Genomic DNA, 20,590 nt, shown 5'->3' on the forward strand with positions numbered 1-20,590 from the left:
TCCTGTAAAGCTCTCTAACTAAAAGATGGGCTTCTTTCCAAAGTGTGAGATCCCTGTGTCAAGCATTTCCTGGGACTTGTTAGAAATACAAATTACTGAGTCATTCCTAGACTTACTGGACTTCTCTTTAACAATCTCTGCAGATGATTCTCATACATGCTAAAGTTAGAAAAGTACTGAGAAGAGGTACAGAGCCTACGTATTAAGTCAAAATTCAAATTCTTATCTTACCACCTCCTAAATATTTGACCTTGAGTAATTCTCTGGACTGTTCTGTGCTTCATCTGCTTGACTATTTGAGGATAATATTATACTTAAGGTCAAATGTAATTATAAGGATTAAATGACATAACGATTTTTAAATACATAACCTGCCATGTCTTAACAGCTGTATATTTGCCACCTATATTTATTTATTTATTCTTACTATTAGTTATTAAAACCATTTGTACGTAACTTTAAATTTCACTGATAACATATTCAAATTTATGCATATTATTTACAAGGAAAATAGATATCATTTTTTATAGCTACTTACTCTGGTAATCAGCCGCAGTTTAGTTTAGAAAATCATTTAAACAGCTGAAACTGTCTGCTAATAACAAAAATTAAAAATGAACAAAAAGTAAACTATCTTGACCTAAGATTACTAAGCCCTGGTAAGGTAGACCAAATTATCCATGGTGAAGAATGAGTTTTTATTTCATTTGTTTTCCCAGCCTGTCTTGAGCTGATGTAACTAAGGAGCTCAAGCTGCAAGTGACCCACAGAGAAGTTAAAACAGAAACTGGCATATAACCTGTTCAATGAGACAAGTTCACTCATCTTGTGTTTGTATGTTAAATTACCCTGAAAGTTTCTAAACTCTCACACTCAATGTTTGTAACTATTTCATCAGAAATTAGAAACAAACAGTTCATAGATCACAATTTGAGTAGCAGTAAAATAGAAAATAAAGATAGCTGAACCTCAGACACAAAGCTTTCTCCCTTTTCCATGTTGCAAGTGAATCCACACACACTTAGCTTTAATTCAAAATTATGTAAAAATGAATAAATATTTAAAATTATTAACAAAAATATTACACTACTCTTCACATAATGAGTATTTTAATGCCAAAATTTCTATTGAAATGAATTATTTACAGATTTCTGAACATAAATATGCCACACCTACTATGAAGTACTAGGTTTAGGAAGTTGAGATACTTATTTCAGGACCCTTGAAAAAGGTACAAATAAATTGCACTGTAGTAAATACAATAAATCCTGCGAGCAATGATATTTTTAATCAACTAAAGGCAGGTCCTCATAACCTTCATTTTCTAGCTACCCATGACTTTGACAATTTATTGACTTTTGAAATATTAATTCTTTAAGAAGTTTTTCCTAATATGTCAATGAAATGTATCTTGAAAATTTGAATGTATGTGGTAAAATCAGTTTCAAATGAGAATGTATTCAACTTACCAAAATATAAAATAGTGATTATAATTAATTATAATTTAGCTGTAATCTATAATAGCATACATTTTGTTGATATTAATTATTGACTATATTATCATGTTATATAATTAACATATTGTTACAATAAGTAATTATATTAAAAAGTATTAGCAGTTATAAAGTGGTAGACCAAATTCTGTATATCCAGAAAGGAAAGTAATTATAGGAAGAGTGAGCTTGCTTATCCATATTTGGCAAAGAACAGCAATAGAAATGTGATTTTTAGCCTCAGTATTCAGTGTAATTGCTACCCCAATATGAATGTTCACAAATCTTCAAACAGCTACTTAAGTTTCATGCCAACCACTGTAGGTATAGTTCCTTGTTGTAAGTCTATTGCTGACTATTCAACACCTTCCAAGATATTTAGCCAGTATCAACATCTATGAATGTATACCTCTGCATTTATTCATTAAAAAAATTGAGCAACATTTTTGTTCTACTTCTCTATATGCTCCTTTCCTTTCAACTATTCCTGAACATAATATGCTGAGTATAAAGGAATCCAATTGAAAGACTGTTTTGTGTTTAGTTTGTTTTAAAAAAAATTTCTAAAGATAGAGGGTAACATTCTGCTGTCACAACACCACAATGTCACTCTGATATATTTTGTTGTTAAGTGTTCATGCGACTTATTTACCAACACATATTTAGAGTTAAATCAATTATATCATTAAGCAATATGGTTTTCTATACACATTTGTAATTTTTTATGGTCCCATTAATTCTTAAAATAGGGTGTATCATGATGACTTTTGCTTTCCTGTAACTCAATAAATCTTATTCTTTAGCTTCCATTTCTGCTGATTTTGAGAAATTTAATCTTGCTGACTTATGAACAGAGTTGCATCTGGGTTGACATACAGTCTCTAGTCATTTCACATGTACTTGCTTTTAGATTCTTCTTTTTTCCTCCTCTTGCTTTGTCTACTGAAGTGATCTAAATTGCAAAGACTTTTCTCTTTTGCCAGGACTTTTCTTTTGCCCTGGCATCAGGAGCTAATAGTCTTATCTGAGAGCCACTCTCTGGTATTGCATGGAGAAGGCTGGTTTAATCAATCTGAAGAGGTCACATGGTACTGACAGCCCCAAATCTCAGCACTTAAAATAACAAAATGTATTTGTTTTTCATGCTACATAACCAAAACAGGTGACTTTGTCCTATGTGTCTTGTCACTAGCTTTGTCCCTCTGTCGATGGAAGCTACATTATCTTGTGATGGTGACATTTAAGCAAGTTTCCACATTTGCCGTGGCAGGGAAAAGAGATACAGATTTATACACCAGCAGTAAATACTTCCAACAGAGTCATACTTCCCACATGTGACACATATCACCAATGATCACACTGGCAATTTCTCATTGGTCAAAGAGCTGATCACCACACCTAACTTCAAAGGAACAAGAAAGCACGATCTTTCCTAGTGATCCAAAAGGGGTAGATAAACGAATATCAATGAATGATGGAAATTTCTGGCACAAGAATCCTGCTAGGACTCTCCCCGTGCCATTTGTTGTCCCAGTGCTCATTTTGCTGGTACTTCTTCCCCAATCTCACTGTTCTGTCACTCATTTACCATGTTGGGCTTGTCTGTGAAACATGCAGTAAGTGGACTACTTGTGTGGGAGTCAGGCACCAGTTCTTTCTTCCCTAAAGCCGCCCAGGTCCAGGTATCTCTGAGGTTTATATGAAATTTCAATGGACATTAATAGAATTTCAGTCCCTGGAGGAGAAGGATACAAAGTCTTTGGTAATCACTAACCAGGGTTTATGCTCTATTTTATGACTCACATTCTTCTTCCCCTTGCTGGTTGAAATCACATCTCCTTTTGGATGGAAACCAATGCTCTGATATTACAGTCTTCTGCATCATATGATTTATACTTTAAACTTCTTAAGTCTTCCAGGATTTATAATTTTATATTTTACATTAGTGTTTTAGAGGAAACCAACAACTAAAAGGAAAACAGAACCTTTATTTTTTAATCCACCTGATCATTAGGATAGAAAGAATGAGAGAACAGCCAGGCATTGTGGCTCACGACTGTAATCCCAGCAATTTGGGAGCTGAGATGGGTGGATCACTTGAGGTCAGGAGTTCGAGACCAGCCTGGCCAACATGGAGAAACCCCATCTCCACTAAAAATATAAAAATTAGCTGGGCGTGGTGGCCTGCCCCTGTAATCCCAGGTACTTGGGAGTCTGAGGCAGGAAAATCCTTTGAACCTGGAGGCAGAGGTTGCAGTCAGTTGAGATCATGCCACTGCACTCCAACCTGGGCGACAGAGTGAGATTCAATCTAAAAAAAAAAGAGAGAGAGAGAGAGAAAATATTATTGCTTTCAGGACTGTTGTCATGCATGTAAATAAAAATCCATTTATGTGTCTGCATTATGATTCAATATAATGCTTTACAAAATCCATTTGGATATTTAGCAATTCATTTTTGCAAGGTTCTGCTTGATACAATTTATTTTTCCAAGGTTCACTATCTCCCTGGATGATAGTGCCTGTGGAAGACCTTCTGTGGGGAGAGAGACTACTCTGGACAGTCTCTCAATATCTCAAAATTAAATAGATAGATATGTGGATGGATGATAAATAGATCTCTAAATAGAAATCAGAATGAAATTTAAATTTTATACTTTTAAATACTCAAACAAAAAGATTTTATTTCCCCTGGTTTCTGCAGAATCTCCAGTTCGATGATTATTTCAGAGGCTACAAGAGTTTACAGAATAATTAGAGGTTTACAGAATGTTCTCAGAAACTTGGGCCAGGGACATTTCAAAATCCACAGAAAGAAATAAGAGACATTTTATTTTATTTTGCTATTATGAGCTGAATTGTGTCGCCCAAACCCATATGTTGAAGTCCTAACCCCTACTTCCTCAGAATGTAACCGTATTTTGAAGACAGGGGCTTTAAAGGGGTAATTAAGGTAAAATGTGGTCATATGTGTTAGCCTAATTCAATACTACTGGCTTCCTAAAAAAGAAAAGGGATTAGAATAGAGACATACACAGAGAAAAGACCACGTGAGAACACCAGAAGGAGACGCCCATCTCCAAACTAAAGAGAGAAGCCCCAGAAAAAAAAATCAACTCTGCCAATGCCTTGATCTTGGAATTCTAGTCTCTAGAATTGTGAGAAAATTAATTTTGGTTGTTTAGGTCACCCAGTCTGTGATACTTTGTTATGGCAGCTAATACATTTATTTTACCTATTTCAGAGCTAGAGATAAAAAGAAGAGAGTGTGGATTTATTTAATCACATGGAAAAGAAATAACACAAATGTATAGAATGTATGAGTTTACACAAGTATGAATTTCTGCATTGTCTTAACACTGATTTCCTCAGAACCCCCCCAAATCTTCGAATTTGTGATACACTGATTCATCCATTTGCATTTGAGGTCAGAAAACATTTTGGAATCACTATGAAAGAAATCTACTGGATCATAACTTGGTGTTAAGATGTAACATGTAACAATTAAATAATAATAATAAATAATAAAAAATATATATTTTCTTTCCCCTGTCCGTAATGACATGATTAGAGCATTTTCAACCTCTCTTTATCAGTGGATGACAGACATAAAGAGGGATTGAAAATGTTCTAATCATGTCATTATGGACAGGGGAAAGGAGGACAGAAAAAAAAAGAAAATATATTCTTAGGGTCTTTTCCTATTGAGGGTTAGGAAGGATATATGGGAAAAAGTAAAGGACTGTAAGAGAAAGAGAGAATAAGTCTTGAACAATCAGCAGCACAGTTGTATGAGAGAAAAGAATGGGACCGAAATCACCAAGGAAATAGCTGGAATAACTGAGTGATTATTTGAATTGTTTTGAAATAAGTCCCTTAGATTGTGAAATTCCTCATATCCTCATTTATTAAACTTACATATATTAAATGTCATTACTCAACACTGTTCTCTCTTCTTTTACCTTGTCTTTCTTATGATTAATTTGTCTTTATGGTCTTTCCTCAAGTATTTTCCTTAGGTAGTATAGTTGCATAGCAAACCATTTCAGTTGTGTATGTCACTCTCACTATATATTTAAAAAGGCATCAACCAGATAATAAACAAGAAAATGATGAACTGAATATAGGATTTTTTGCACGCTGTTTGTTTTCCTGAGTATATTAAATGATCTATTGTCTATTAGCTTCCAGTGTCAAAAAATAAAGCCTATATCAGTGTGATTAGTTTTCCTTTGTGAGTGACTTGTTCTTCCAAGCTGTAAACATAAACTTTTTTCTTTATCCTTGGAGTTCACACATTTTATAAGGATTTACTTGGTTGCATACATCTTTTTATTAAATCAGCCTGAAACTTAGCCCTTTTAATTTCTGGACCCGAATCTTTTCTCAGTTAAGGACAATTTATTTCTAGAAGTTGTTTAGTAATTACCTCTCTCCCATTTACTCCTTTTTCCTCCTTTAAATCACCTTTTGGCTGTTCTTTTTCTTAGAGCCATTCTCACAGTTTCTTTTTTCTTCATGATTTCTCTTTCTCTTTCTTTTCTGTGCTTTCAGTATTTCTTGTGCTTAAATCACTGAGTCATAAATTCTAATTTCAATAGTAACTGTTTTCCCCTCTAAAACATCTATTTAATGTTAGTTCCAAAACCAGTAATGTGGGGTGTGTGTGTGTGTGTGTGTGTGTGTGTGTGTGATTTGCACATCTTTCAATATATTCTTTTTTCCTTCCTGCCTCTCTTCCTTCTTTATTTTTAAAAATTCAGTTGCTCATTTTTCCCTGGGCATATATCCTGAATTGCAACCTGATCTTTTTCTTTCTTACTACTATGGCCCCTTAAATGGGCAGTTATTTTCTTAAGTGGCACATGCAGCTGACTTCTGGTGGCTGAAATTTATTTAGGGCAGAGACTCTCTAGAGGATGAAAGTCAAAAGGGTTATCTCACTCTGGCTTCCTGTCTTGAATGGCAAGCTAACAGCCTCTTCTTGATATACTCAGAAAGACCACTCTGTTTTCTATTTTTTCTGCAATCTCCTAGCCTCAGAATCAGGGACGACTTAGTGAATAACTAGTCCTATCCTGGTCTCCAGTGAATCAAGTTGATTAGGGTCACTAAAATAAACGATTATGTACCTCCTTTTGTGAAATAGTTTATACCTTCCCAAACACCAAGATCTTCCCAGGATTTACCACTTATCTGCTCATTCCTCTTTTATGTCACTTTTTTTTTTTTTTTTTTTTTGTGGGTTCGTGCTCTGTCGCCAGGCTGGAGTGCAGTGGCGCAATCTCAGCTCACTGCAACCTCCATCTCCCGGGTTCAAGCGATTCTCCTGCCTCAGTCTCCCGAGTAGCTGGGACTATAGGCACGCGCTACCACACCCAGCTAGTCACTCTTTAATTGAGTAGCCCACATGGGAAGAACCTAAGAATCAGGGATTTCATCCACCCCCGGTCACATAGACGCTTTGGCAGCTACCAGACTCAGAAGCAACAAATAGCTTGCAATTGAGAAACTGGGGATGGAGGGGGTGATCTTTAGGTTGCTCCCTTCTTCTTCTCCTTCTCCTTCTTCTTCTTTAAATTTGTTTGTTCATTTGTTTGTTTTTGAGACAGAGTCTCGCTCTCACCCAGGTTGGAGTGCAGTGGCGCGATCTTGGCTCACTGCAAGCTCCGCCTCCCGGGTTCAAGCCATTCTCCCACCTCAGCCTCCCGAGTAGCTGGGACCACAGGAGCCCGCCACCACGCCCGGCTAATTTTTTTGTATTTTTAGTAGAGACGGGGTTTCACCGTGTTAGCCAGGATGGTCTCGATCTCCTGACCTCGTGATCCGCCCGTCTCGGCCTCCCAAAGTGCTGGGATTACAGGCATGAGCCACCACGCCCGGCATTTTTTGCCTTTCGTATGCTCATAGAAGACTACTCCTTTTCCCAGGACAAATCATGCCTAATATAAATTAGCGAGGGTGATATCAATCCTCTTACCAGTGTCTGACTGAGGTTTGCAAATGTGGCTCCAGTCCTGAGGCGGAAATATGTTTAGGGGCTTCCGGAAAACATTTTTTTCAGGAGTAAGACTGGAAAACTTTTCCTCATTGATTTAAAAAAATAGGTATACAATGGGAAATATCCACTTATTCAATGAATATCATCGTGTCTCCTCAACTGCTTCTTGAATCGACCAATGTTGGTTCCATTCTCCTTTGTGAACTATCTAACTGCTTATTACTTGAACATTGTGAGTCCTCTGCTACTTATAGCTAAAAACAATCTGACACATTTTGTAAAAAAAAAAAAAAAAAAAAATTGTGTGGATTTTGGGATTAGACAAAAATTTGAATGGAAACTGCAATTTACTTGGTCATATGAAGTCTGCCCTTTCATCGGTGGTTTGCCTACTTCTTTGTTTTTTGGTGATATTACATTTGATAGTTCATCTGATCCTTCTATAGATGCCTGCATGTATTTGGTACTATATTGTGATTGCCCCAAGGAGGTAGGAGGATCAACTCTTGACCCAAAATTTAGTTTAGATATTGAAACAGATGACACCATACATGCACCAAGAGGGTATGAAAAAGTTTATTACTCATACAATGAGGTCTTCTAGAGAGGACATGGTAGCTCCCAACCAAGTCTGAAAATGCCTTAAGAGAGTGAGAAAGAGCAATTGATTTGAGAACTAGTTGTGTTTAGTGGGTGGGTTCAGGGTGAAGGTTCCCGAGCACAGGCAGGGCTTGGTGGTTTGGATGGCCCACTGGCACAGGGCAAGGAGCATAAGAGCCTTCTTATGGATTTTCCCAGAAGTGAGCCTAGAAAGGAGTGGATGTTGAAAGCTGTCAGCAGCCAAATAACAAAAAAGGAGTAAGACTGCATTACAGGTGTTTATTGAATGTCCCCTTTCCCCCAACTTGCCATTTTTCAATGATGCATCATGAAAGATTAGGGATTTGTCTTAGAGTAGTAGAGGAAAATGTGCTCTTGATAGAAATAATAGTCTATGTCCCATTACTTTACATGTCTTTTTGGCAAAAGACATAAAACGTATGAACTTCTTTTACATGTCTCTTAATACTGGTGTTAAACTCATAGGATCTCACTTTAGAGTAAGATCTAATGTGTAGACTATCAAATAGACAGTAGGCAAATGAATAACTGAGTGAATGAGTGAGTGAGTGCTTTCCTATTGGTCCCATGTAACTACCATGTTTAATTTGTATCTGTTTGGCAGAGAGTAAAAGGGAACCTTTTTTTAATAGTGCTTTTTCCTTTGAGATCTGTTTAGGTTTCCTCCATATTGACAATTAAATAAAAATCATTTGCAAACTTAAAACCGAAGTAAAACAGCATGTTAAGTGCAATGCTGTTTCTTTTTTCCTGTCTGTAGGTTTAGTTAGTTATATTCTAGCCAGCACTTGCAGGCACAGCTAACAATGCTGCACAGCAGGAACCATGCTCTTTTGCCTGAGTTCTCACAGGGACAAGGGGAGGCAGCTCTGTTTTGCAATTCTCCTTCATTTGCTATAAAGATAAAAAAGAAGCGGCCGGGCGCGGTGGCTCAAGCCTGTAATCCCAGCACTTTGGGAGGCCGAGACGGGCGGATCACGAGGTCAGGAGATCGAGACCATCCTGGCTAACACGGTGAAACCCCGTCTCTACTAAAAATGCAAAAACTAGCCGGGCGAGGTGGCGGGCGCCTGTAGTCCCAGCTACTCGGGAGGCTGAGGCAGGAGAATGGCATGAACCTGGGAGGCAGAGCTTGCAGTGAGCTGAGATCTGGCCACTGCACTCCAGTCCGGGCGACAGAGCGAGACTTCGCCTCAAAAAAAAAAAAAAAAAAAAAAAGAAGCATGCAGCAATATCACACATTAAAGGCACAAAAAATGAATAATTACAAGCTTTTGACTTCCTGTTGTCTTTGAGAATATGCTCCTAAAATACTGAATATATAAAATATGGTGACTCGGTTAGCTATTCTTCACTCAGTTCAGTAAGAGACAAGTGCTCATTACAACATCCCATCTCCTCCAAAATGGACCAGGTATGCTGTACAAATATTTTACTATGTGCTTTTTTCCAAACTATTACACAACCTTGTCAGGTTTGTTTGTTTGTTTTTACATGTTCTCTTTGCTCTTTATCTCAAGGAATTTCATATTTTCAGTGCACTGCCACAAACTTTTGGAACACAAAAGCAGGAAGAACAAGTTCATTCAACTTGATCTCAGGCAGGCCCTCACTACCAACACCACGCCGTCCTCCCGACATCACCTTCCCTGGGCTTGCTCAAAAAACAGGACTAAATACCTACTCACAAATCATGAAAACACAGGGCCCACTACAGGGTGGTTTACACAACACGCAACAGTCTGTTTCTTATTTCATTAGAGGTAAATAGGAGTTAGTTTTACTTTCCCAGGCAATCTATAGCCACTCAATCAGTTACCAATATACCATATTTAGCTGTGTAGCCTGTGGTTCAACTTTAAGTTATAGTGAATTATAGGACTTGAACATTGGAATGGGGATTTGCCTTAAGTAGTGACAAGAATAGGCAAAGCTCAGGTGTGCGTGAGCAGTTTAAAAGCCTAGAAGATATTTTAAACTGTATGACTTGTCTTCTCCCTTACACGTCACTTACAAAAAAGACGTTTTGATTTAGGGGAAATGACTTAGAAGTAGGAACTAGGAAAAGGAGATCCAGTTCCATATTGGCCATTAATTAATTACTTGTGTGAGTATGTTTAAGTTACTTAAAGGTTCTGGGCCTCCCTTTCTTTCATTGCAGAATGAGAGTATCAGATTTCTAAAGTCCCCCTCAGCTACAATCTTCAATCAAAGTAGCTGCATCTTCCTGTCTCCTTTTCTCCCAGGTTGTGTCTTGAGTTTTGGTATCTTCTTTTGTCCTTTCCTTTACTCAAGGTTGCTCTTTAACTTGGAATCTCCTGCACATAAATGTGAGAGTGACTGGGAAAGAGAAATAGAATCTCCAGAGAAATACCCCTGTCTCCACACCAAACATTCATTTGAAATACAAAGAAATGTCTTTGCTTTTGTGATTTCCCTATTAAAAAATAGGACAACACACACACACACACACACACACACACACACAAACACAAAGACTTTCAATTTTGCTCTAGGGTATTCTAATATTTTTCACAGATTTAGAGATCAGCAAAGTTTATAAGAGGTTTGGACTTTTTTCCTCTGAAAAAAATCTAATAAAATACCCAAAGCCACTTGTGTTTTTTCCCAGCAGGCTTTTATAAAACAGGGTCAATAGCTCACATGAGTACACATGCATAAACCAGGAAACAAACCACAAGTTTACATAGATATCTGGTGATTTCCATGCTTTCCTGAGTTATTTGCTTAACTGAAACCACAACATGTGGTCATTTGGCTTTGTTTGACTTTATGATTATTGCAACTCTAAGAACTGGGTACAAACACTTATGACAAAAATCCTCATTGTCTGTGGCTAATGTCAAAAATTCTGCCCCCATTTCTCTTGGTCTAAATATAGTTTTAAAGGTCTCTCTACGCAAATAGTTACATATTTTTTTGCATGACGTAGACAACAGTATCTTAAACTGCTAAAAGTACCTATGAAGAAATAATAAATAAGTGTCCAATCCAAATTCTGTAATATTATCTCTAGTGCCTGTGGCAGTCGCTTTAAATTGAGCAGATAACCCTAAGAGTTATGTACACTAAACAGTTTGACAGTGACTTGTCAAACTGCCTGGCTATGGACTCACTTGGCCTATCAAATAAATAAAAGTTTATGCTTTTTATTGTTATCTCTGTCAGATTCCTCTTACAAACACACATCATTCTTGAGCACAACCTCTCAGAGTATCTTGTGCACAGCACCTTTGAGCAGCTCTAGACTGATCTTCCCCTATGATCTCTCTATCTTAATAAATCCCTAAATATATATCAATAGCCTAGGTCTATGGACCAACAGCTATTCTCGGTGCAATGAATATATTTAAAAAATAAGATGCATTCCCATGTTCAAGAAAATTAGAATCTATTTGGGAAGAAAAAAATCCACATATATGAAACAATTAAAGAGTGATAATGTAAATAATATATAGCCAATCCTCAATTATGTAATTTGAACATTAAATGTGTTGAGAATTTAGAAATGTGAGAGATCAATAAAGAGTTTCCAATAATCTTTTCATTGATCTTAAGGGATCCAAACTTGAGGTAGAGAAAAATTTCCATGTAGGTAGTTATGTGTATTATTTAATGGTAAATAACTGTCTGACTTATTCATCTAGGTCATGTGAAATAGAATATTCAAATTCCATGCTTTTCCTTTACAGACAAGCCGCTCTTCTCCTTTCCTCTTCTATTCTCTTCCTCCCTTTCTCTTACTCTTTCAGCTGACAGAAATTTGTCTAAGAATAGTTTAATAACTTTGCTAGGTTGGATAATAATGGCAGCACATCCTTGCAGAAAAATAATTTTTAAATCTTGAATGCTTAGCTTTTCTTATATTAAGATCACGTTTTACTTTATATACTTAAGACTTTACTATTGCATAAGGAACAAATTTCACATCTAAAGCACTTTGCGGCATCTGTACCATGAGGTCTATATTTGAAATGTTAACAAAACAAGGCAGTTTGAAAATCCACATCTCTGGGAAATAGAAGGGCAGAAGAAAAGGTATCAGAGAGGGGAAAATAAAACAGCTTTAGATGAAAGATGAAGAGAGAGAATATGGTGACTGAGAGCAAAGGTAGTACAAGAAAGCAATCCTTTACAAACAAACAAAAAAACTAAGAATAATCTCCCAAATTGCACAACTTGGGATTGTGTTAACTCCTTTAAGCTGAATTTATTTTATTAAGTTTGTTTCTCATTCTTGTAAAAAATAATCATTGTTATCAGCAAGCAGGCAGATTATTCTGTTTTCATTTGTTTATTTCATATTTTGTTTGTTTGTTTGTTTGTTTGTTTTGGTTTTATGCTCAATGAAGGGAATGATATCCACTAGGACTCTGGCATAGAGCAGTTGGTTAAGAGCTGTGATACATAAAATTACTAAAAGTGTTTTCAATGTTAGAGATAATTGAATTGAGATGAATAAACATATGCATACACTCCTTAATGCCCTAATGTCGGTTAATTTCAAACCCTTGCACATGAAAGCCAAATAAGGTGGCAGATATTTTTATTTCCAAAGTCAAATACTGATTTTCTGTTGACACCACAATTACTTGTGCCATAAAGTGATGAGTGCTCTGCCCTTCCATCTCTTTGTAAGTTTCATTCCAGGTATGGAGAAGCAAAACATCTGAGAACTCTGCTTAATTATTTCTCTGTATTTACTCTAAGAGTAATGAATTATATTACCTTAGGCCTGGATACAGTAAAACCAGGTAAAATTCAATAATAGGAGTGTGTTAGCACCTGAGAAATTTGAAATTGATATCTAAACATGCTGTTAAAGAAAATAATAAAAATAAAACAAAATAAAAAAATAAAAACAGAACTTGCTCTTTCAAAAGGAATGTGCCTACTGATAAATATAAAACAAACAATGAAGTATATCAGGTGGTTAGTGATTTGATATTTAGCTTCACAATATCTGCTAATATATTACATCTCACCTGAAATTCAGTTTTAAGTAGCTCTTGGAATGGCATGTATCTAGTAATCAATATATATTATTAATTATGTTGCCTTAGGAAAAAAAGTTAAGAAGGTTTTCTAAATACACGTTTAAAATACAGAAAGCAGTCTTTGAAGAGAAGAAACTTTCACATATGTCGAAAGAAGTCTTTTGAGCATTTCATTTTGAAGTTAAAATACAGACACCTATCTTACATTTCTATAGAAGAATCAAGGAGCCATCTGGGAAGCCACCTACATAAATGCTTTACACTGAAATATACAGAGAAAAAAAGAATTGCAGAATTATAATGTTAGATATTTTTCTTTTCCATCATTTCTGCCATCAGCATTAGCTTAGCAAGAAAGCCTTTAACTAGGATTAAAAATATCAAATGTTCTATTAGCTGACATTAAGTGTAATGGAATCTCGAGGTTGAATTAATTTTGTAACTTCCTTTATCACTTTGAAGATTACTATCTCAATAACTGGCATCAATAGTCAACACAAGAAGACTTGAATAATTGGTGATCAATCATGACAATTGGGTGACCTCATCCTTTCCAAATCTTGAAAACTTAGAGATCTTATTGAGAAAAAATAAATCGGAAAATACAGCTAGGTATGAGTTTAATTTGCCTGTTTAAAAGTACAATCCAACCTTGCATTTCAAATTTTCATTATACTATGCTAATAAGCACAGGAGAATTTTATGGGCTTGATAGTTACTCACTTAGGAATGTTTGATATCACTGAAAAGTAATACATTTAACTACTAGTCAAACAACCTCATAAAAGTCTCAGAGATAAGATTTCATAAAACTTGGACAGCACTAAGGGATGAAAAAAATTATCTTAATGACTTTCCAAGACAGGCATCATATTTCCATGTGAAAGTTTCACATAGAATATTCTTTATATCGAAGAATCTAAATTAGGATGAGTGCATCTTGGAGCAGGAGCCCACCATCGAGGGGGGCTTCAACAAATTCTCTTCTCAAGACCAGCCCTCTATGAAAATAAAAATATTTACACATCTATTTAGTCAGTGACAAACAGAGAGGAAACCATCTGGCCATTTGAATCAGTGTAAATTGCCCAACCACTCTTGTGAAAAGAGAAAGCTAGTCAAATTAAATGCTTATTTTGTTTTGGAGCTAAACAATTGTCCTAAACTGTAATCATAAAATCCACATTTGCAGTATCAAATAAACAAAAGCAAATCAGTGAAGAAAACTTGTTTTTGTGTAGTAATTGGCAGGAGGATTAGCATTTCAGTGGATCCGATTTCCTAAACCTTCTCATTCCTGATAACAGCTTCAGCGGTGAGGTGACACACCAAAAAGCATAAATTATCTAAAGCTGGAGATAAGCAGAGACCATTTGGGGGTTCTGAGTGCAATATAAATAGATGCAAAACAGTAGGAAAACTAGCCCATTCAAAATCTCCGAAGGATTAGCTGTGTGAGCTCTAACTTCTTTGCTGTTGTTAGCTGTGATTTATCATCAGACAGTAACGAAGACTCAGCCTTATCTGTGATAATTCAATGGCTTAATGGCAGTACCTTTATCTGGAGGTCATAATTAAGCTTCTTTGATCAGGCTGAGAGCAAGCACCTATGCTGTGCTTTAGCCCGAACTATTGCTTTTGGTGTCAGGGTTATAACATAACAAGAACATCATTGCAAATGGCATTAGTAATTTTGTTCAAGCAAGTTATTACTTTTCTGTAAAACAGAATCCCCCAGATGGTAGGAGAACAATATGCTCCAATTTTTGAAACTTCTGTATAATATAGAGTTTACAAATACTAGGCACTTGGACAAATACTCAGGTGCTTGGACCTACAATCAATTTGAATATAAAACTGAAAATAAATACTGTAACATTACTTTCTACTATTAAAAATGAATGATATTAAAAGGAAAATGAACATTTATTTTACCCTACTATTGAAACATCTTAACTAATGCCAGTATTTCTTCAAAAGTAGTATAAATTATAGGCACTGATTGAAATAGATATAATAAATCCTTATTAATCTGAAATTACTGGATGGAAATATTATTTAATATTAAGGAATAACTACCATTAAATATTTTAATGAATTGCATTTAATTACTTTAAAATCTTAACATCATTTGAACTAGTTATGATATATTTCTATAAGGAGGTTAGGTATAAATTTATCAAAATTTGTTTGGATTTAGCAGTACAATTTGATAGTAAATAATGAGTAATGTCACAACACACAGGAGAGTTTCTTCTTCAAGTTTTAAAGATATCACCTACGGTTATTTTACACACAATGCTCCTGTCTTAAAAATGTGCACAGGTCAATTTTATGTAGACTAAATATTATTAGCTACAAATTATAAATTAAAGTATTTTAAATTTATGATGTCTTTCAATATTTTATTTCACATTTTTGTCACTGCTGGTTATTTTATGGTATTAAATAAAAAACTTCTTTATAAAGGATTTTCACATAAAACTGATTTGTTTTGACAGATACCTAGCCCTAGCTCTCTTTATATGTAATATGAACTTGTAAAAAATTTCTCTTCTACCAGGGTTTAACAAGCTTCTATACACCCATACACCCATGGCAAAGTCAGATGCTCTGAATTCAAATCACAGTTCTATCTCACAGTATGTAATCTTGGGCAAATTATTTAATCGCTGTATAGTTTCAATTTCCTCTTTTGTAAAAGAAATGTAATTGGAACATCTGATAGATGTGTTTTGTGGCCTCAGTAAGAAAATTCATGCAGGTATTTTGCACAATGCCTAGCACATCATAATTCACAATGAATGATAATTCTTAAATTAGTCCTCCTTCTCCTCGTATCCACCTAGCCAAGAACACGGGACAAATTTCTTTAAAAATAAGGACAATAAGAACTTAGGAAAACTAGATATTAGGACTGAGCGCATAGATGAATAGTCAAGACAATAGTCAAAAGTAACAAATCGGCTATACTATCTAGTCTACTGCTTAGTAACCTGTTTCAAGAGCTTGAGGAGTTTTCCTCTGATGGTCACAGATATCCTATTTTTCCTGTCAATAATTGCTTTTATAACCTACTAGAGTAAATTATGTACATGCAATTTATATGTGCAGGATATGTTAATATACATGCATACATGTGGATAGAATTTAGCCTATTTTTAAAAACTAAATGTTATAGGTAATAGTCCATGTTCTTAATACAAAAGTTATTATTATATATAATATATACATACATATATGTATATGTGTATGTATGTCCATAGCTATAATACAGAGAAGTTGTTTGAACGGTGTTATATGATTATTTGCTTTGAAAATTCCATTTGTGCCAGACTCCAAGTAAGAGTTCCAGTGTATAGTATCAGAGGGTTTATTTATCTTTGTTCTTAGTAAAAAACTTAAGTGTCATAAATGTATGCCTTTTTTTATGTACACATTGTCAAACTTCGGGTACTGTACAAGACTGTGCTCCAGTGTTCCAAAGGTTCTAAAGAGCCAAATAATCACCTTCAGGAAGAGGCGTGATCTCTGAAGCAGGAGCGTAGTTGCCATAGACTGAATGTTTGTGTTTCCCCAAAATTCATATGTTGAAACCTAATCCCCAATGCAGTTGTATTAGGAGATGGGCCTTGGGGAGATGAACAGTCATGAGGACTCCACTCTCATGAATGGGATTCATACCTTCATAAAAGAGGCCTGAGGGAGCTTATTTGATCCTTCAGCTCTGTGAGGACACATGGAAGGCGTCATCTATGCAGCAGAGAGTCCCCTCCAGACACTCAATCTGGCGATTTGATCTTGGACTATTCAAGCGTTGGAACTGTGGGAAATAAATTTCTGCTTTTTATAAGCCACCTTATAGTCTTCTATTATACCAACCCAAATGGACTGACAGTAGTGTCATCCACAAAGATAGAGAAAAATCCCCACTCTTTTCCAAGATCGAAAGTATTTTGTTAAGCATACTCTGATCGGTGTGATATTTCTATTTTCCATCTCACTCCTTAATTATTGACAACGACAATCATATAGAAACAAGAGTTGAGAACACACAGCCACCTTCTGGGTTATGCCTTATTTGTCCTCCAAGGCAGAGACTGAGTGAGGAATTCTTGAAAACAAAAGGAAGCGAGGAGAGAGGTGAAAAGGAGATTCAGCTTGGACTGTAACCAGCGTTTCAAGTGTCACATTTATAAGTACAATTTTAAGGTCATCTGTTTTAACTACCAGTCTAATAACCTGAATTTTGCTCTGCAAACCCTACCAAGTTACTATGCAACATGTTCTTGAACACTTCCAGTGATATTAGCTTTCAACCAAGTAAAGAAAGTCCTTCTTTCTTTGGGCATTATTGCTAAAAATTTTTCCAATTTTTTTATGCAACTTCCATTTAGTAGTACCAGTGTTCCCATAGGATTCACAATTTAATATTCTATCTAACATCCCTTTGAAAATTAGAAATTATATAGCATATCATGGTATTTCTCTGATCAAGCCTAAATCATAGGCAGTTTTAAAGTCCATACCAAGTAAATCAGAATGCTGGGGAGCCAGACATTAGGATATGTTTAAGATCTGCAGGTGGCCGGGCGCGGTGGCTCAAGCCTGTAATGCCAGCACTTTGGGAGGCCGAGACGGGCGGATCACGAGGTCAGGAGATCGAGCCCATCCTGGCTAACACGGTGAAACTCTGTCTCTACTAAAAAAATACAAAACGCTAGCCGGGCGTGGTGGCGGGCCCCTGTAGTCCTAGCTACTCGGGAGGCGGAGGCAGGAGAATGGCATAAACCCGGGAGGCGGAGCTTGAAGTGAGCTGAGATCCCGCCACTGCACTCCAGCCTGGGTGACAGAGCGAGACTCTCTCTCTCAAAAAAAAAAAAAAAAAAAAAAAAAAAAAAGATCTCCAGGTGATTCCCATGTGCAGAAATGTCTGAGAATCAGCGCCTAATAGTCTTGCCAACACATAATAGCATTAGATTTTATTATTTTTGCTAATCTGATAGGTGAGAAAAGATATGCCATTGGGTTTTTTAAGTTGTCTAATTTAATATTAAATTAAATATTGCTAAGTATCTTAGATAAATTATTAAAAATTACTTTTAATTTTAAAAACTTTTCATATGCTTATTGTCATTCTAATATTGTCTTCTGTGATTGTTCATATCATTTCACCATATTTTTGGCTTACTTTTAAAAATTTTATTGGAAATTCTATGTTTTATTGATATTGATTCTTTGTATTATTTATGTTAGTAACATTTTCTAGTTGTTAATTTAACATTTTTATTTTAAATGAGCTGCTTTGTTATTGTAAAATAAATCCAAATTTTTTGTTGTTTTTTGTGTTCATGGCTTGTTTTAAAAACCCTTCCCTATTTCTAAAGAAAATTCACTTCTTCATGGTGTTGTTGGCCAATTTATGAACATAATGTGATTCTCCATTTATCTAGCTGTTATATTTTGTCCTTTAGTAGAATGTCAAATTAATTCTCAAACATTTATTGCACTTTGTCTGTTACATCATCTTTGGTTGTTGCTGGTATGGGGAGGTACTGCGGATTTGGGGCTACTTTTATCAATCCAATAATCTTGCTGAAGTCTATTATTGGTTTTAAAAGCTTTTGTGTTTATCCTTTCTGGTTTTTTTAGATAAATTACCAAATGATCTGGTAATAATGACAATGTTGTCTTTTCTATCCATACAGCTTATTATATTACTGTTGTCAGGACTTTTATAATATATTGTACAATACAGGCAACAATTGTTGCCCTCTTCCAAACTTTAAAGATGATATTTCTAAAGTTCCTTATACATTTGCTTTAGGTTTTTGGGTGACAATTTTTATCAGGTTAAGGAATTTCCTGTCTATTCTTGGTTTGTGTGAGCTTTTATCCTAAATAAGTGTTGAAGCTTTTCAAATGACTTTTCTGCATGTATGAAAAAGTATGTGATTTTTTTCTCCCATTAATGTGGTGGAAAATACTGAGTGATATTCTTTTATTTAACTGGCCTTACACTTTCAAGGTAAAATTTACTCAAATACGATGACTTGTTTTGTTAGTACCCTGCACTTTTTGATCAGCTAATGTTAATTAAAAATTTTATACCTATGTTTATTTAAAATTTACATATAATTTTATTTTCCTAGTTTAAGGATTAAGGTAATACTTACATAGCTAAATGAATCGGACACTTTGCCTAATTTAATATATTGATTTAATTTGCAGAACTATGTTTGGAAAGAGAAATAAAATCAGTTACTTGACATTTTGATACTATTTACCTGTAATACCCTCTAGGCCTAGAACTATTTGAAGATAATGCCTTTTTATTACATTCAAATTTCTTTATCGGTTATCAATCTTTTCAAATTTCTTACTTCCTTTTGAACCAACTTGGACGTTTCATTATTTGCCTCAAATTTACCCACAATTTCAAGTTTATTGGCATGTAATTGTACATAATATTCTTTATGATTTTTATATATCTGTTTTACCTAAGGTTATTTCTCCTTTTTGTTCAATATTTGGTCTATTAAGTCTGTTTTATGAGGTGCTTAGCGTATTAAATCTGCTTCATGGGGCATTCCATGGAATTTTTAATGTCTTTTTCATGATATTGACCTTCTTTGTGAGGCTGATGATTCTTGATTATAGGCTAATGTTCTGCAACAGTGTTATCCTATCTTGGCCTTTGGCCAGCACATAAATGGCACACTAAGGAACAGATTTACTTTTAGGATACTGGAATTCCTTTGCTTTGGCAGCGAGTTCTCAGGAACCCTGCAAAAAAGAAATCAGCTTTCATATGGTTTCTCCAAAGCCTTTGACGTGTCCAGCAGGCACTTTACCTGCAATGAATAATAGTAGCCTTGTCTGGCACGTCCTGAGTTGCTACTTGTCAAATAACCTTAGCATGGATCCACTGGCCACTAGACATGAGCGATTCCTTCTCTCTATCCTTTAATGGTGGCAGTGGTTAAAAGTGGAGGCTAGGATCCTGCAATCAGGGAAAACTTGAGCACAGAATAGGACTTTACCTAGACCCTTTCAAACCTGTTAGAAATCAACCAGAACCAAATTATCTGATGTTGGCCAATGAATTATGGACCAAAATATCTAGCCTCAGTAAGAATGGAGGCACCTTATTACTTTTTTCTTTTTTCTTAGTTAGTCTTCTGATAAGTGTTTAGGCCTTTTTTTTTTTTTTCTGGAAAATTCTTCTCTTTCTGATATGCTCATAAGTCTTTTTTAAACTGATAAACCGTTCAACCATAATTGTTAAATTACAATTTATTTTATAAACCCATTCTCTAAGACTGTGCTGCTCAGGTCGTATTCCATTAACTAGGACAAATTTAGGTGATTACCTTTGCTACAGCATCCCAAAAAATGCTTACTAACTTTTTTTTATTACACTTTAAGTTCTGGGGTACATGTGCAGAATGTGTAGGT

The 20,590-nt window shown here is 35.4% G+C and overlaps 1 long non-coding RNA gene across 1 annotated transcript; it reads right to left on the reverse strand.

Moving 5' to 3' along the window:
• Window positions 1-8,116: 8,116 nt before the first annotated feature.
• On the reverse strand, window positions 8,117-19,914 carry LOC117098012. Its single transcript, XR_004443138.1, has 3 exons — window positions 19,760-19,914; window positions 16,817-16,955; window positions 8,117-8,299 (listed from the first exon to the last, which is right to left on the reverse strand). It is a non-coding gene; the product is annotated as an uncharacterized LOC117098012 (long non-coding RNA).
• Window positions 19,915-20,590: the final 676 nt, after the last annotated feature.

The sequence above is a fragment of the Trachypithecus francoisi genome, unplaced genomic scaffold (genome assembly GCF_009764315.1).
Source record: "Trachypithecus francoisi isolate TF-2019V2 unplaced genomic scaffold, Tfra_2.0 Lachesis_group15, whole genome shotgun sequence".
Classification (NCBI taxonomy): Eukaryota; Metazoa; Chordata; class Mammalia; order Primates; family Cercopithecidae; genus Trachypithecus; species Trachypithecus francoisi.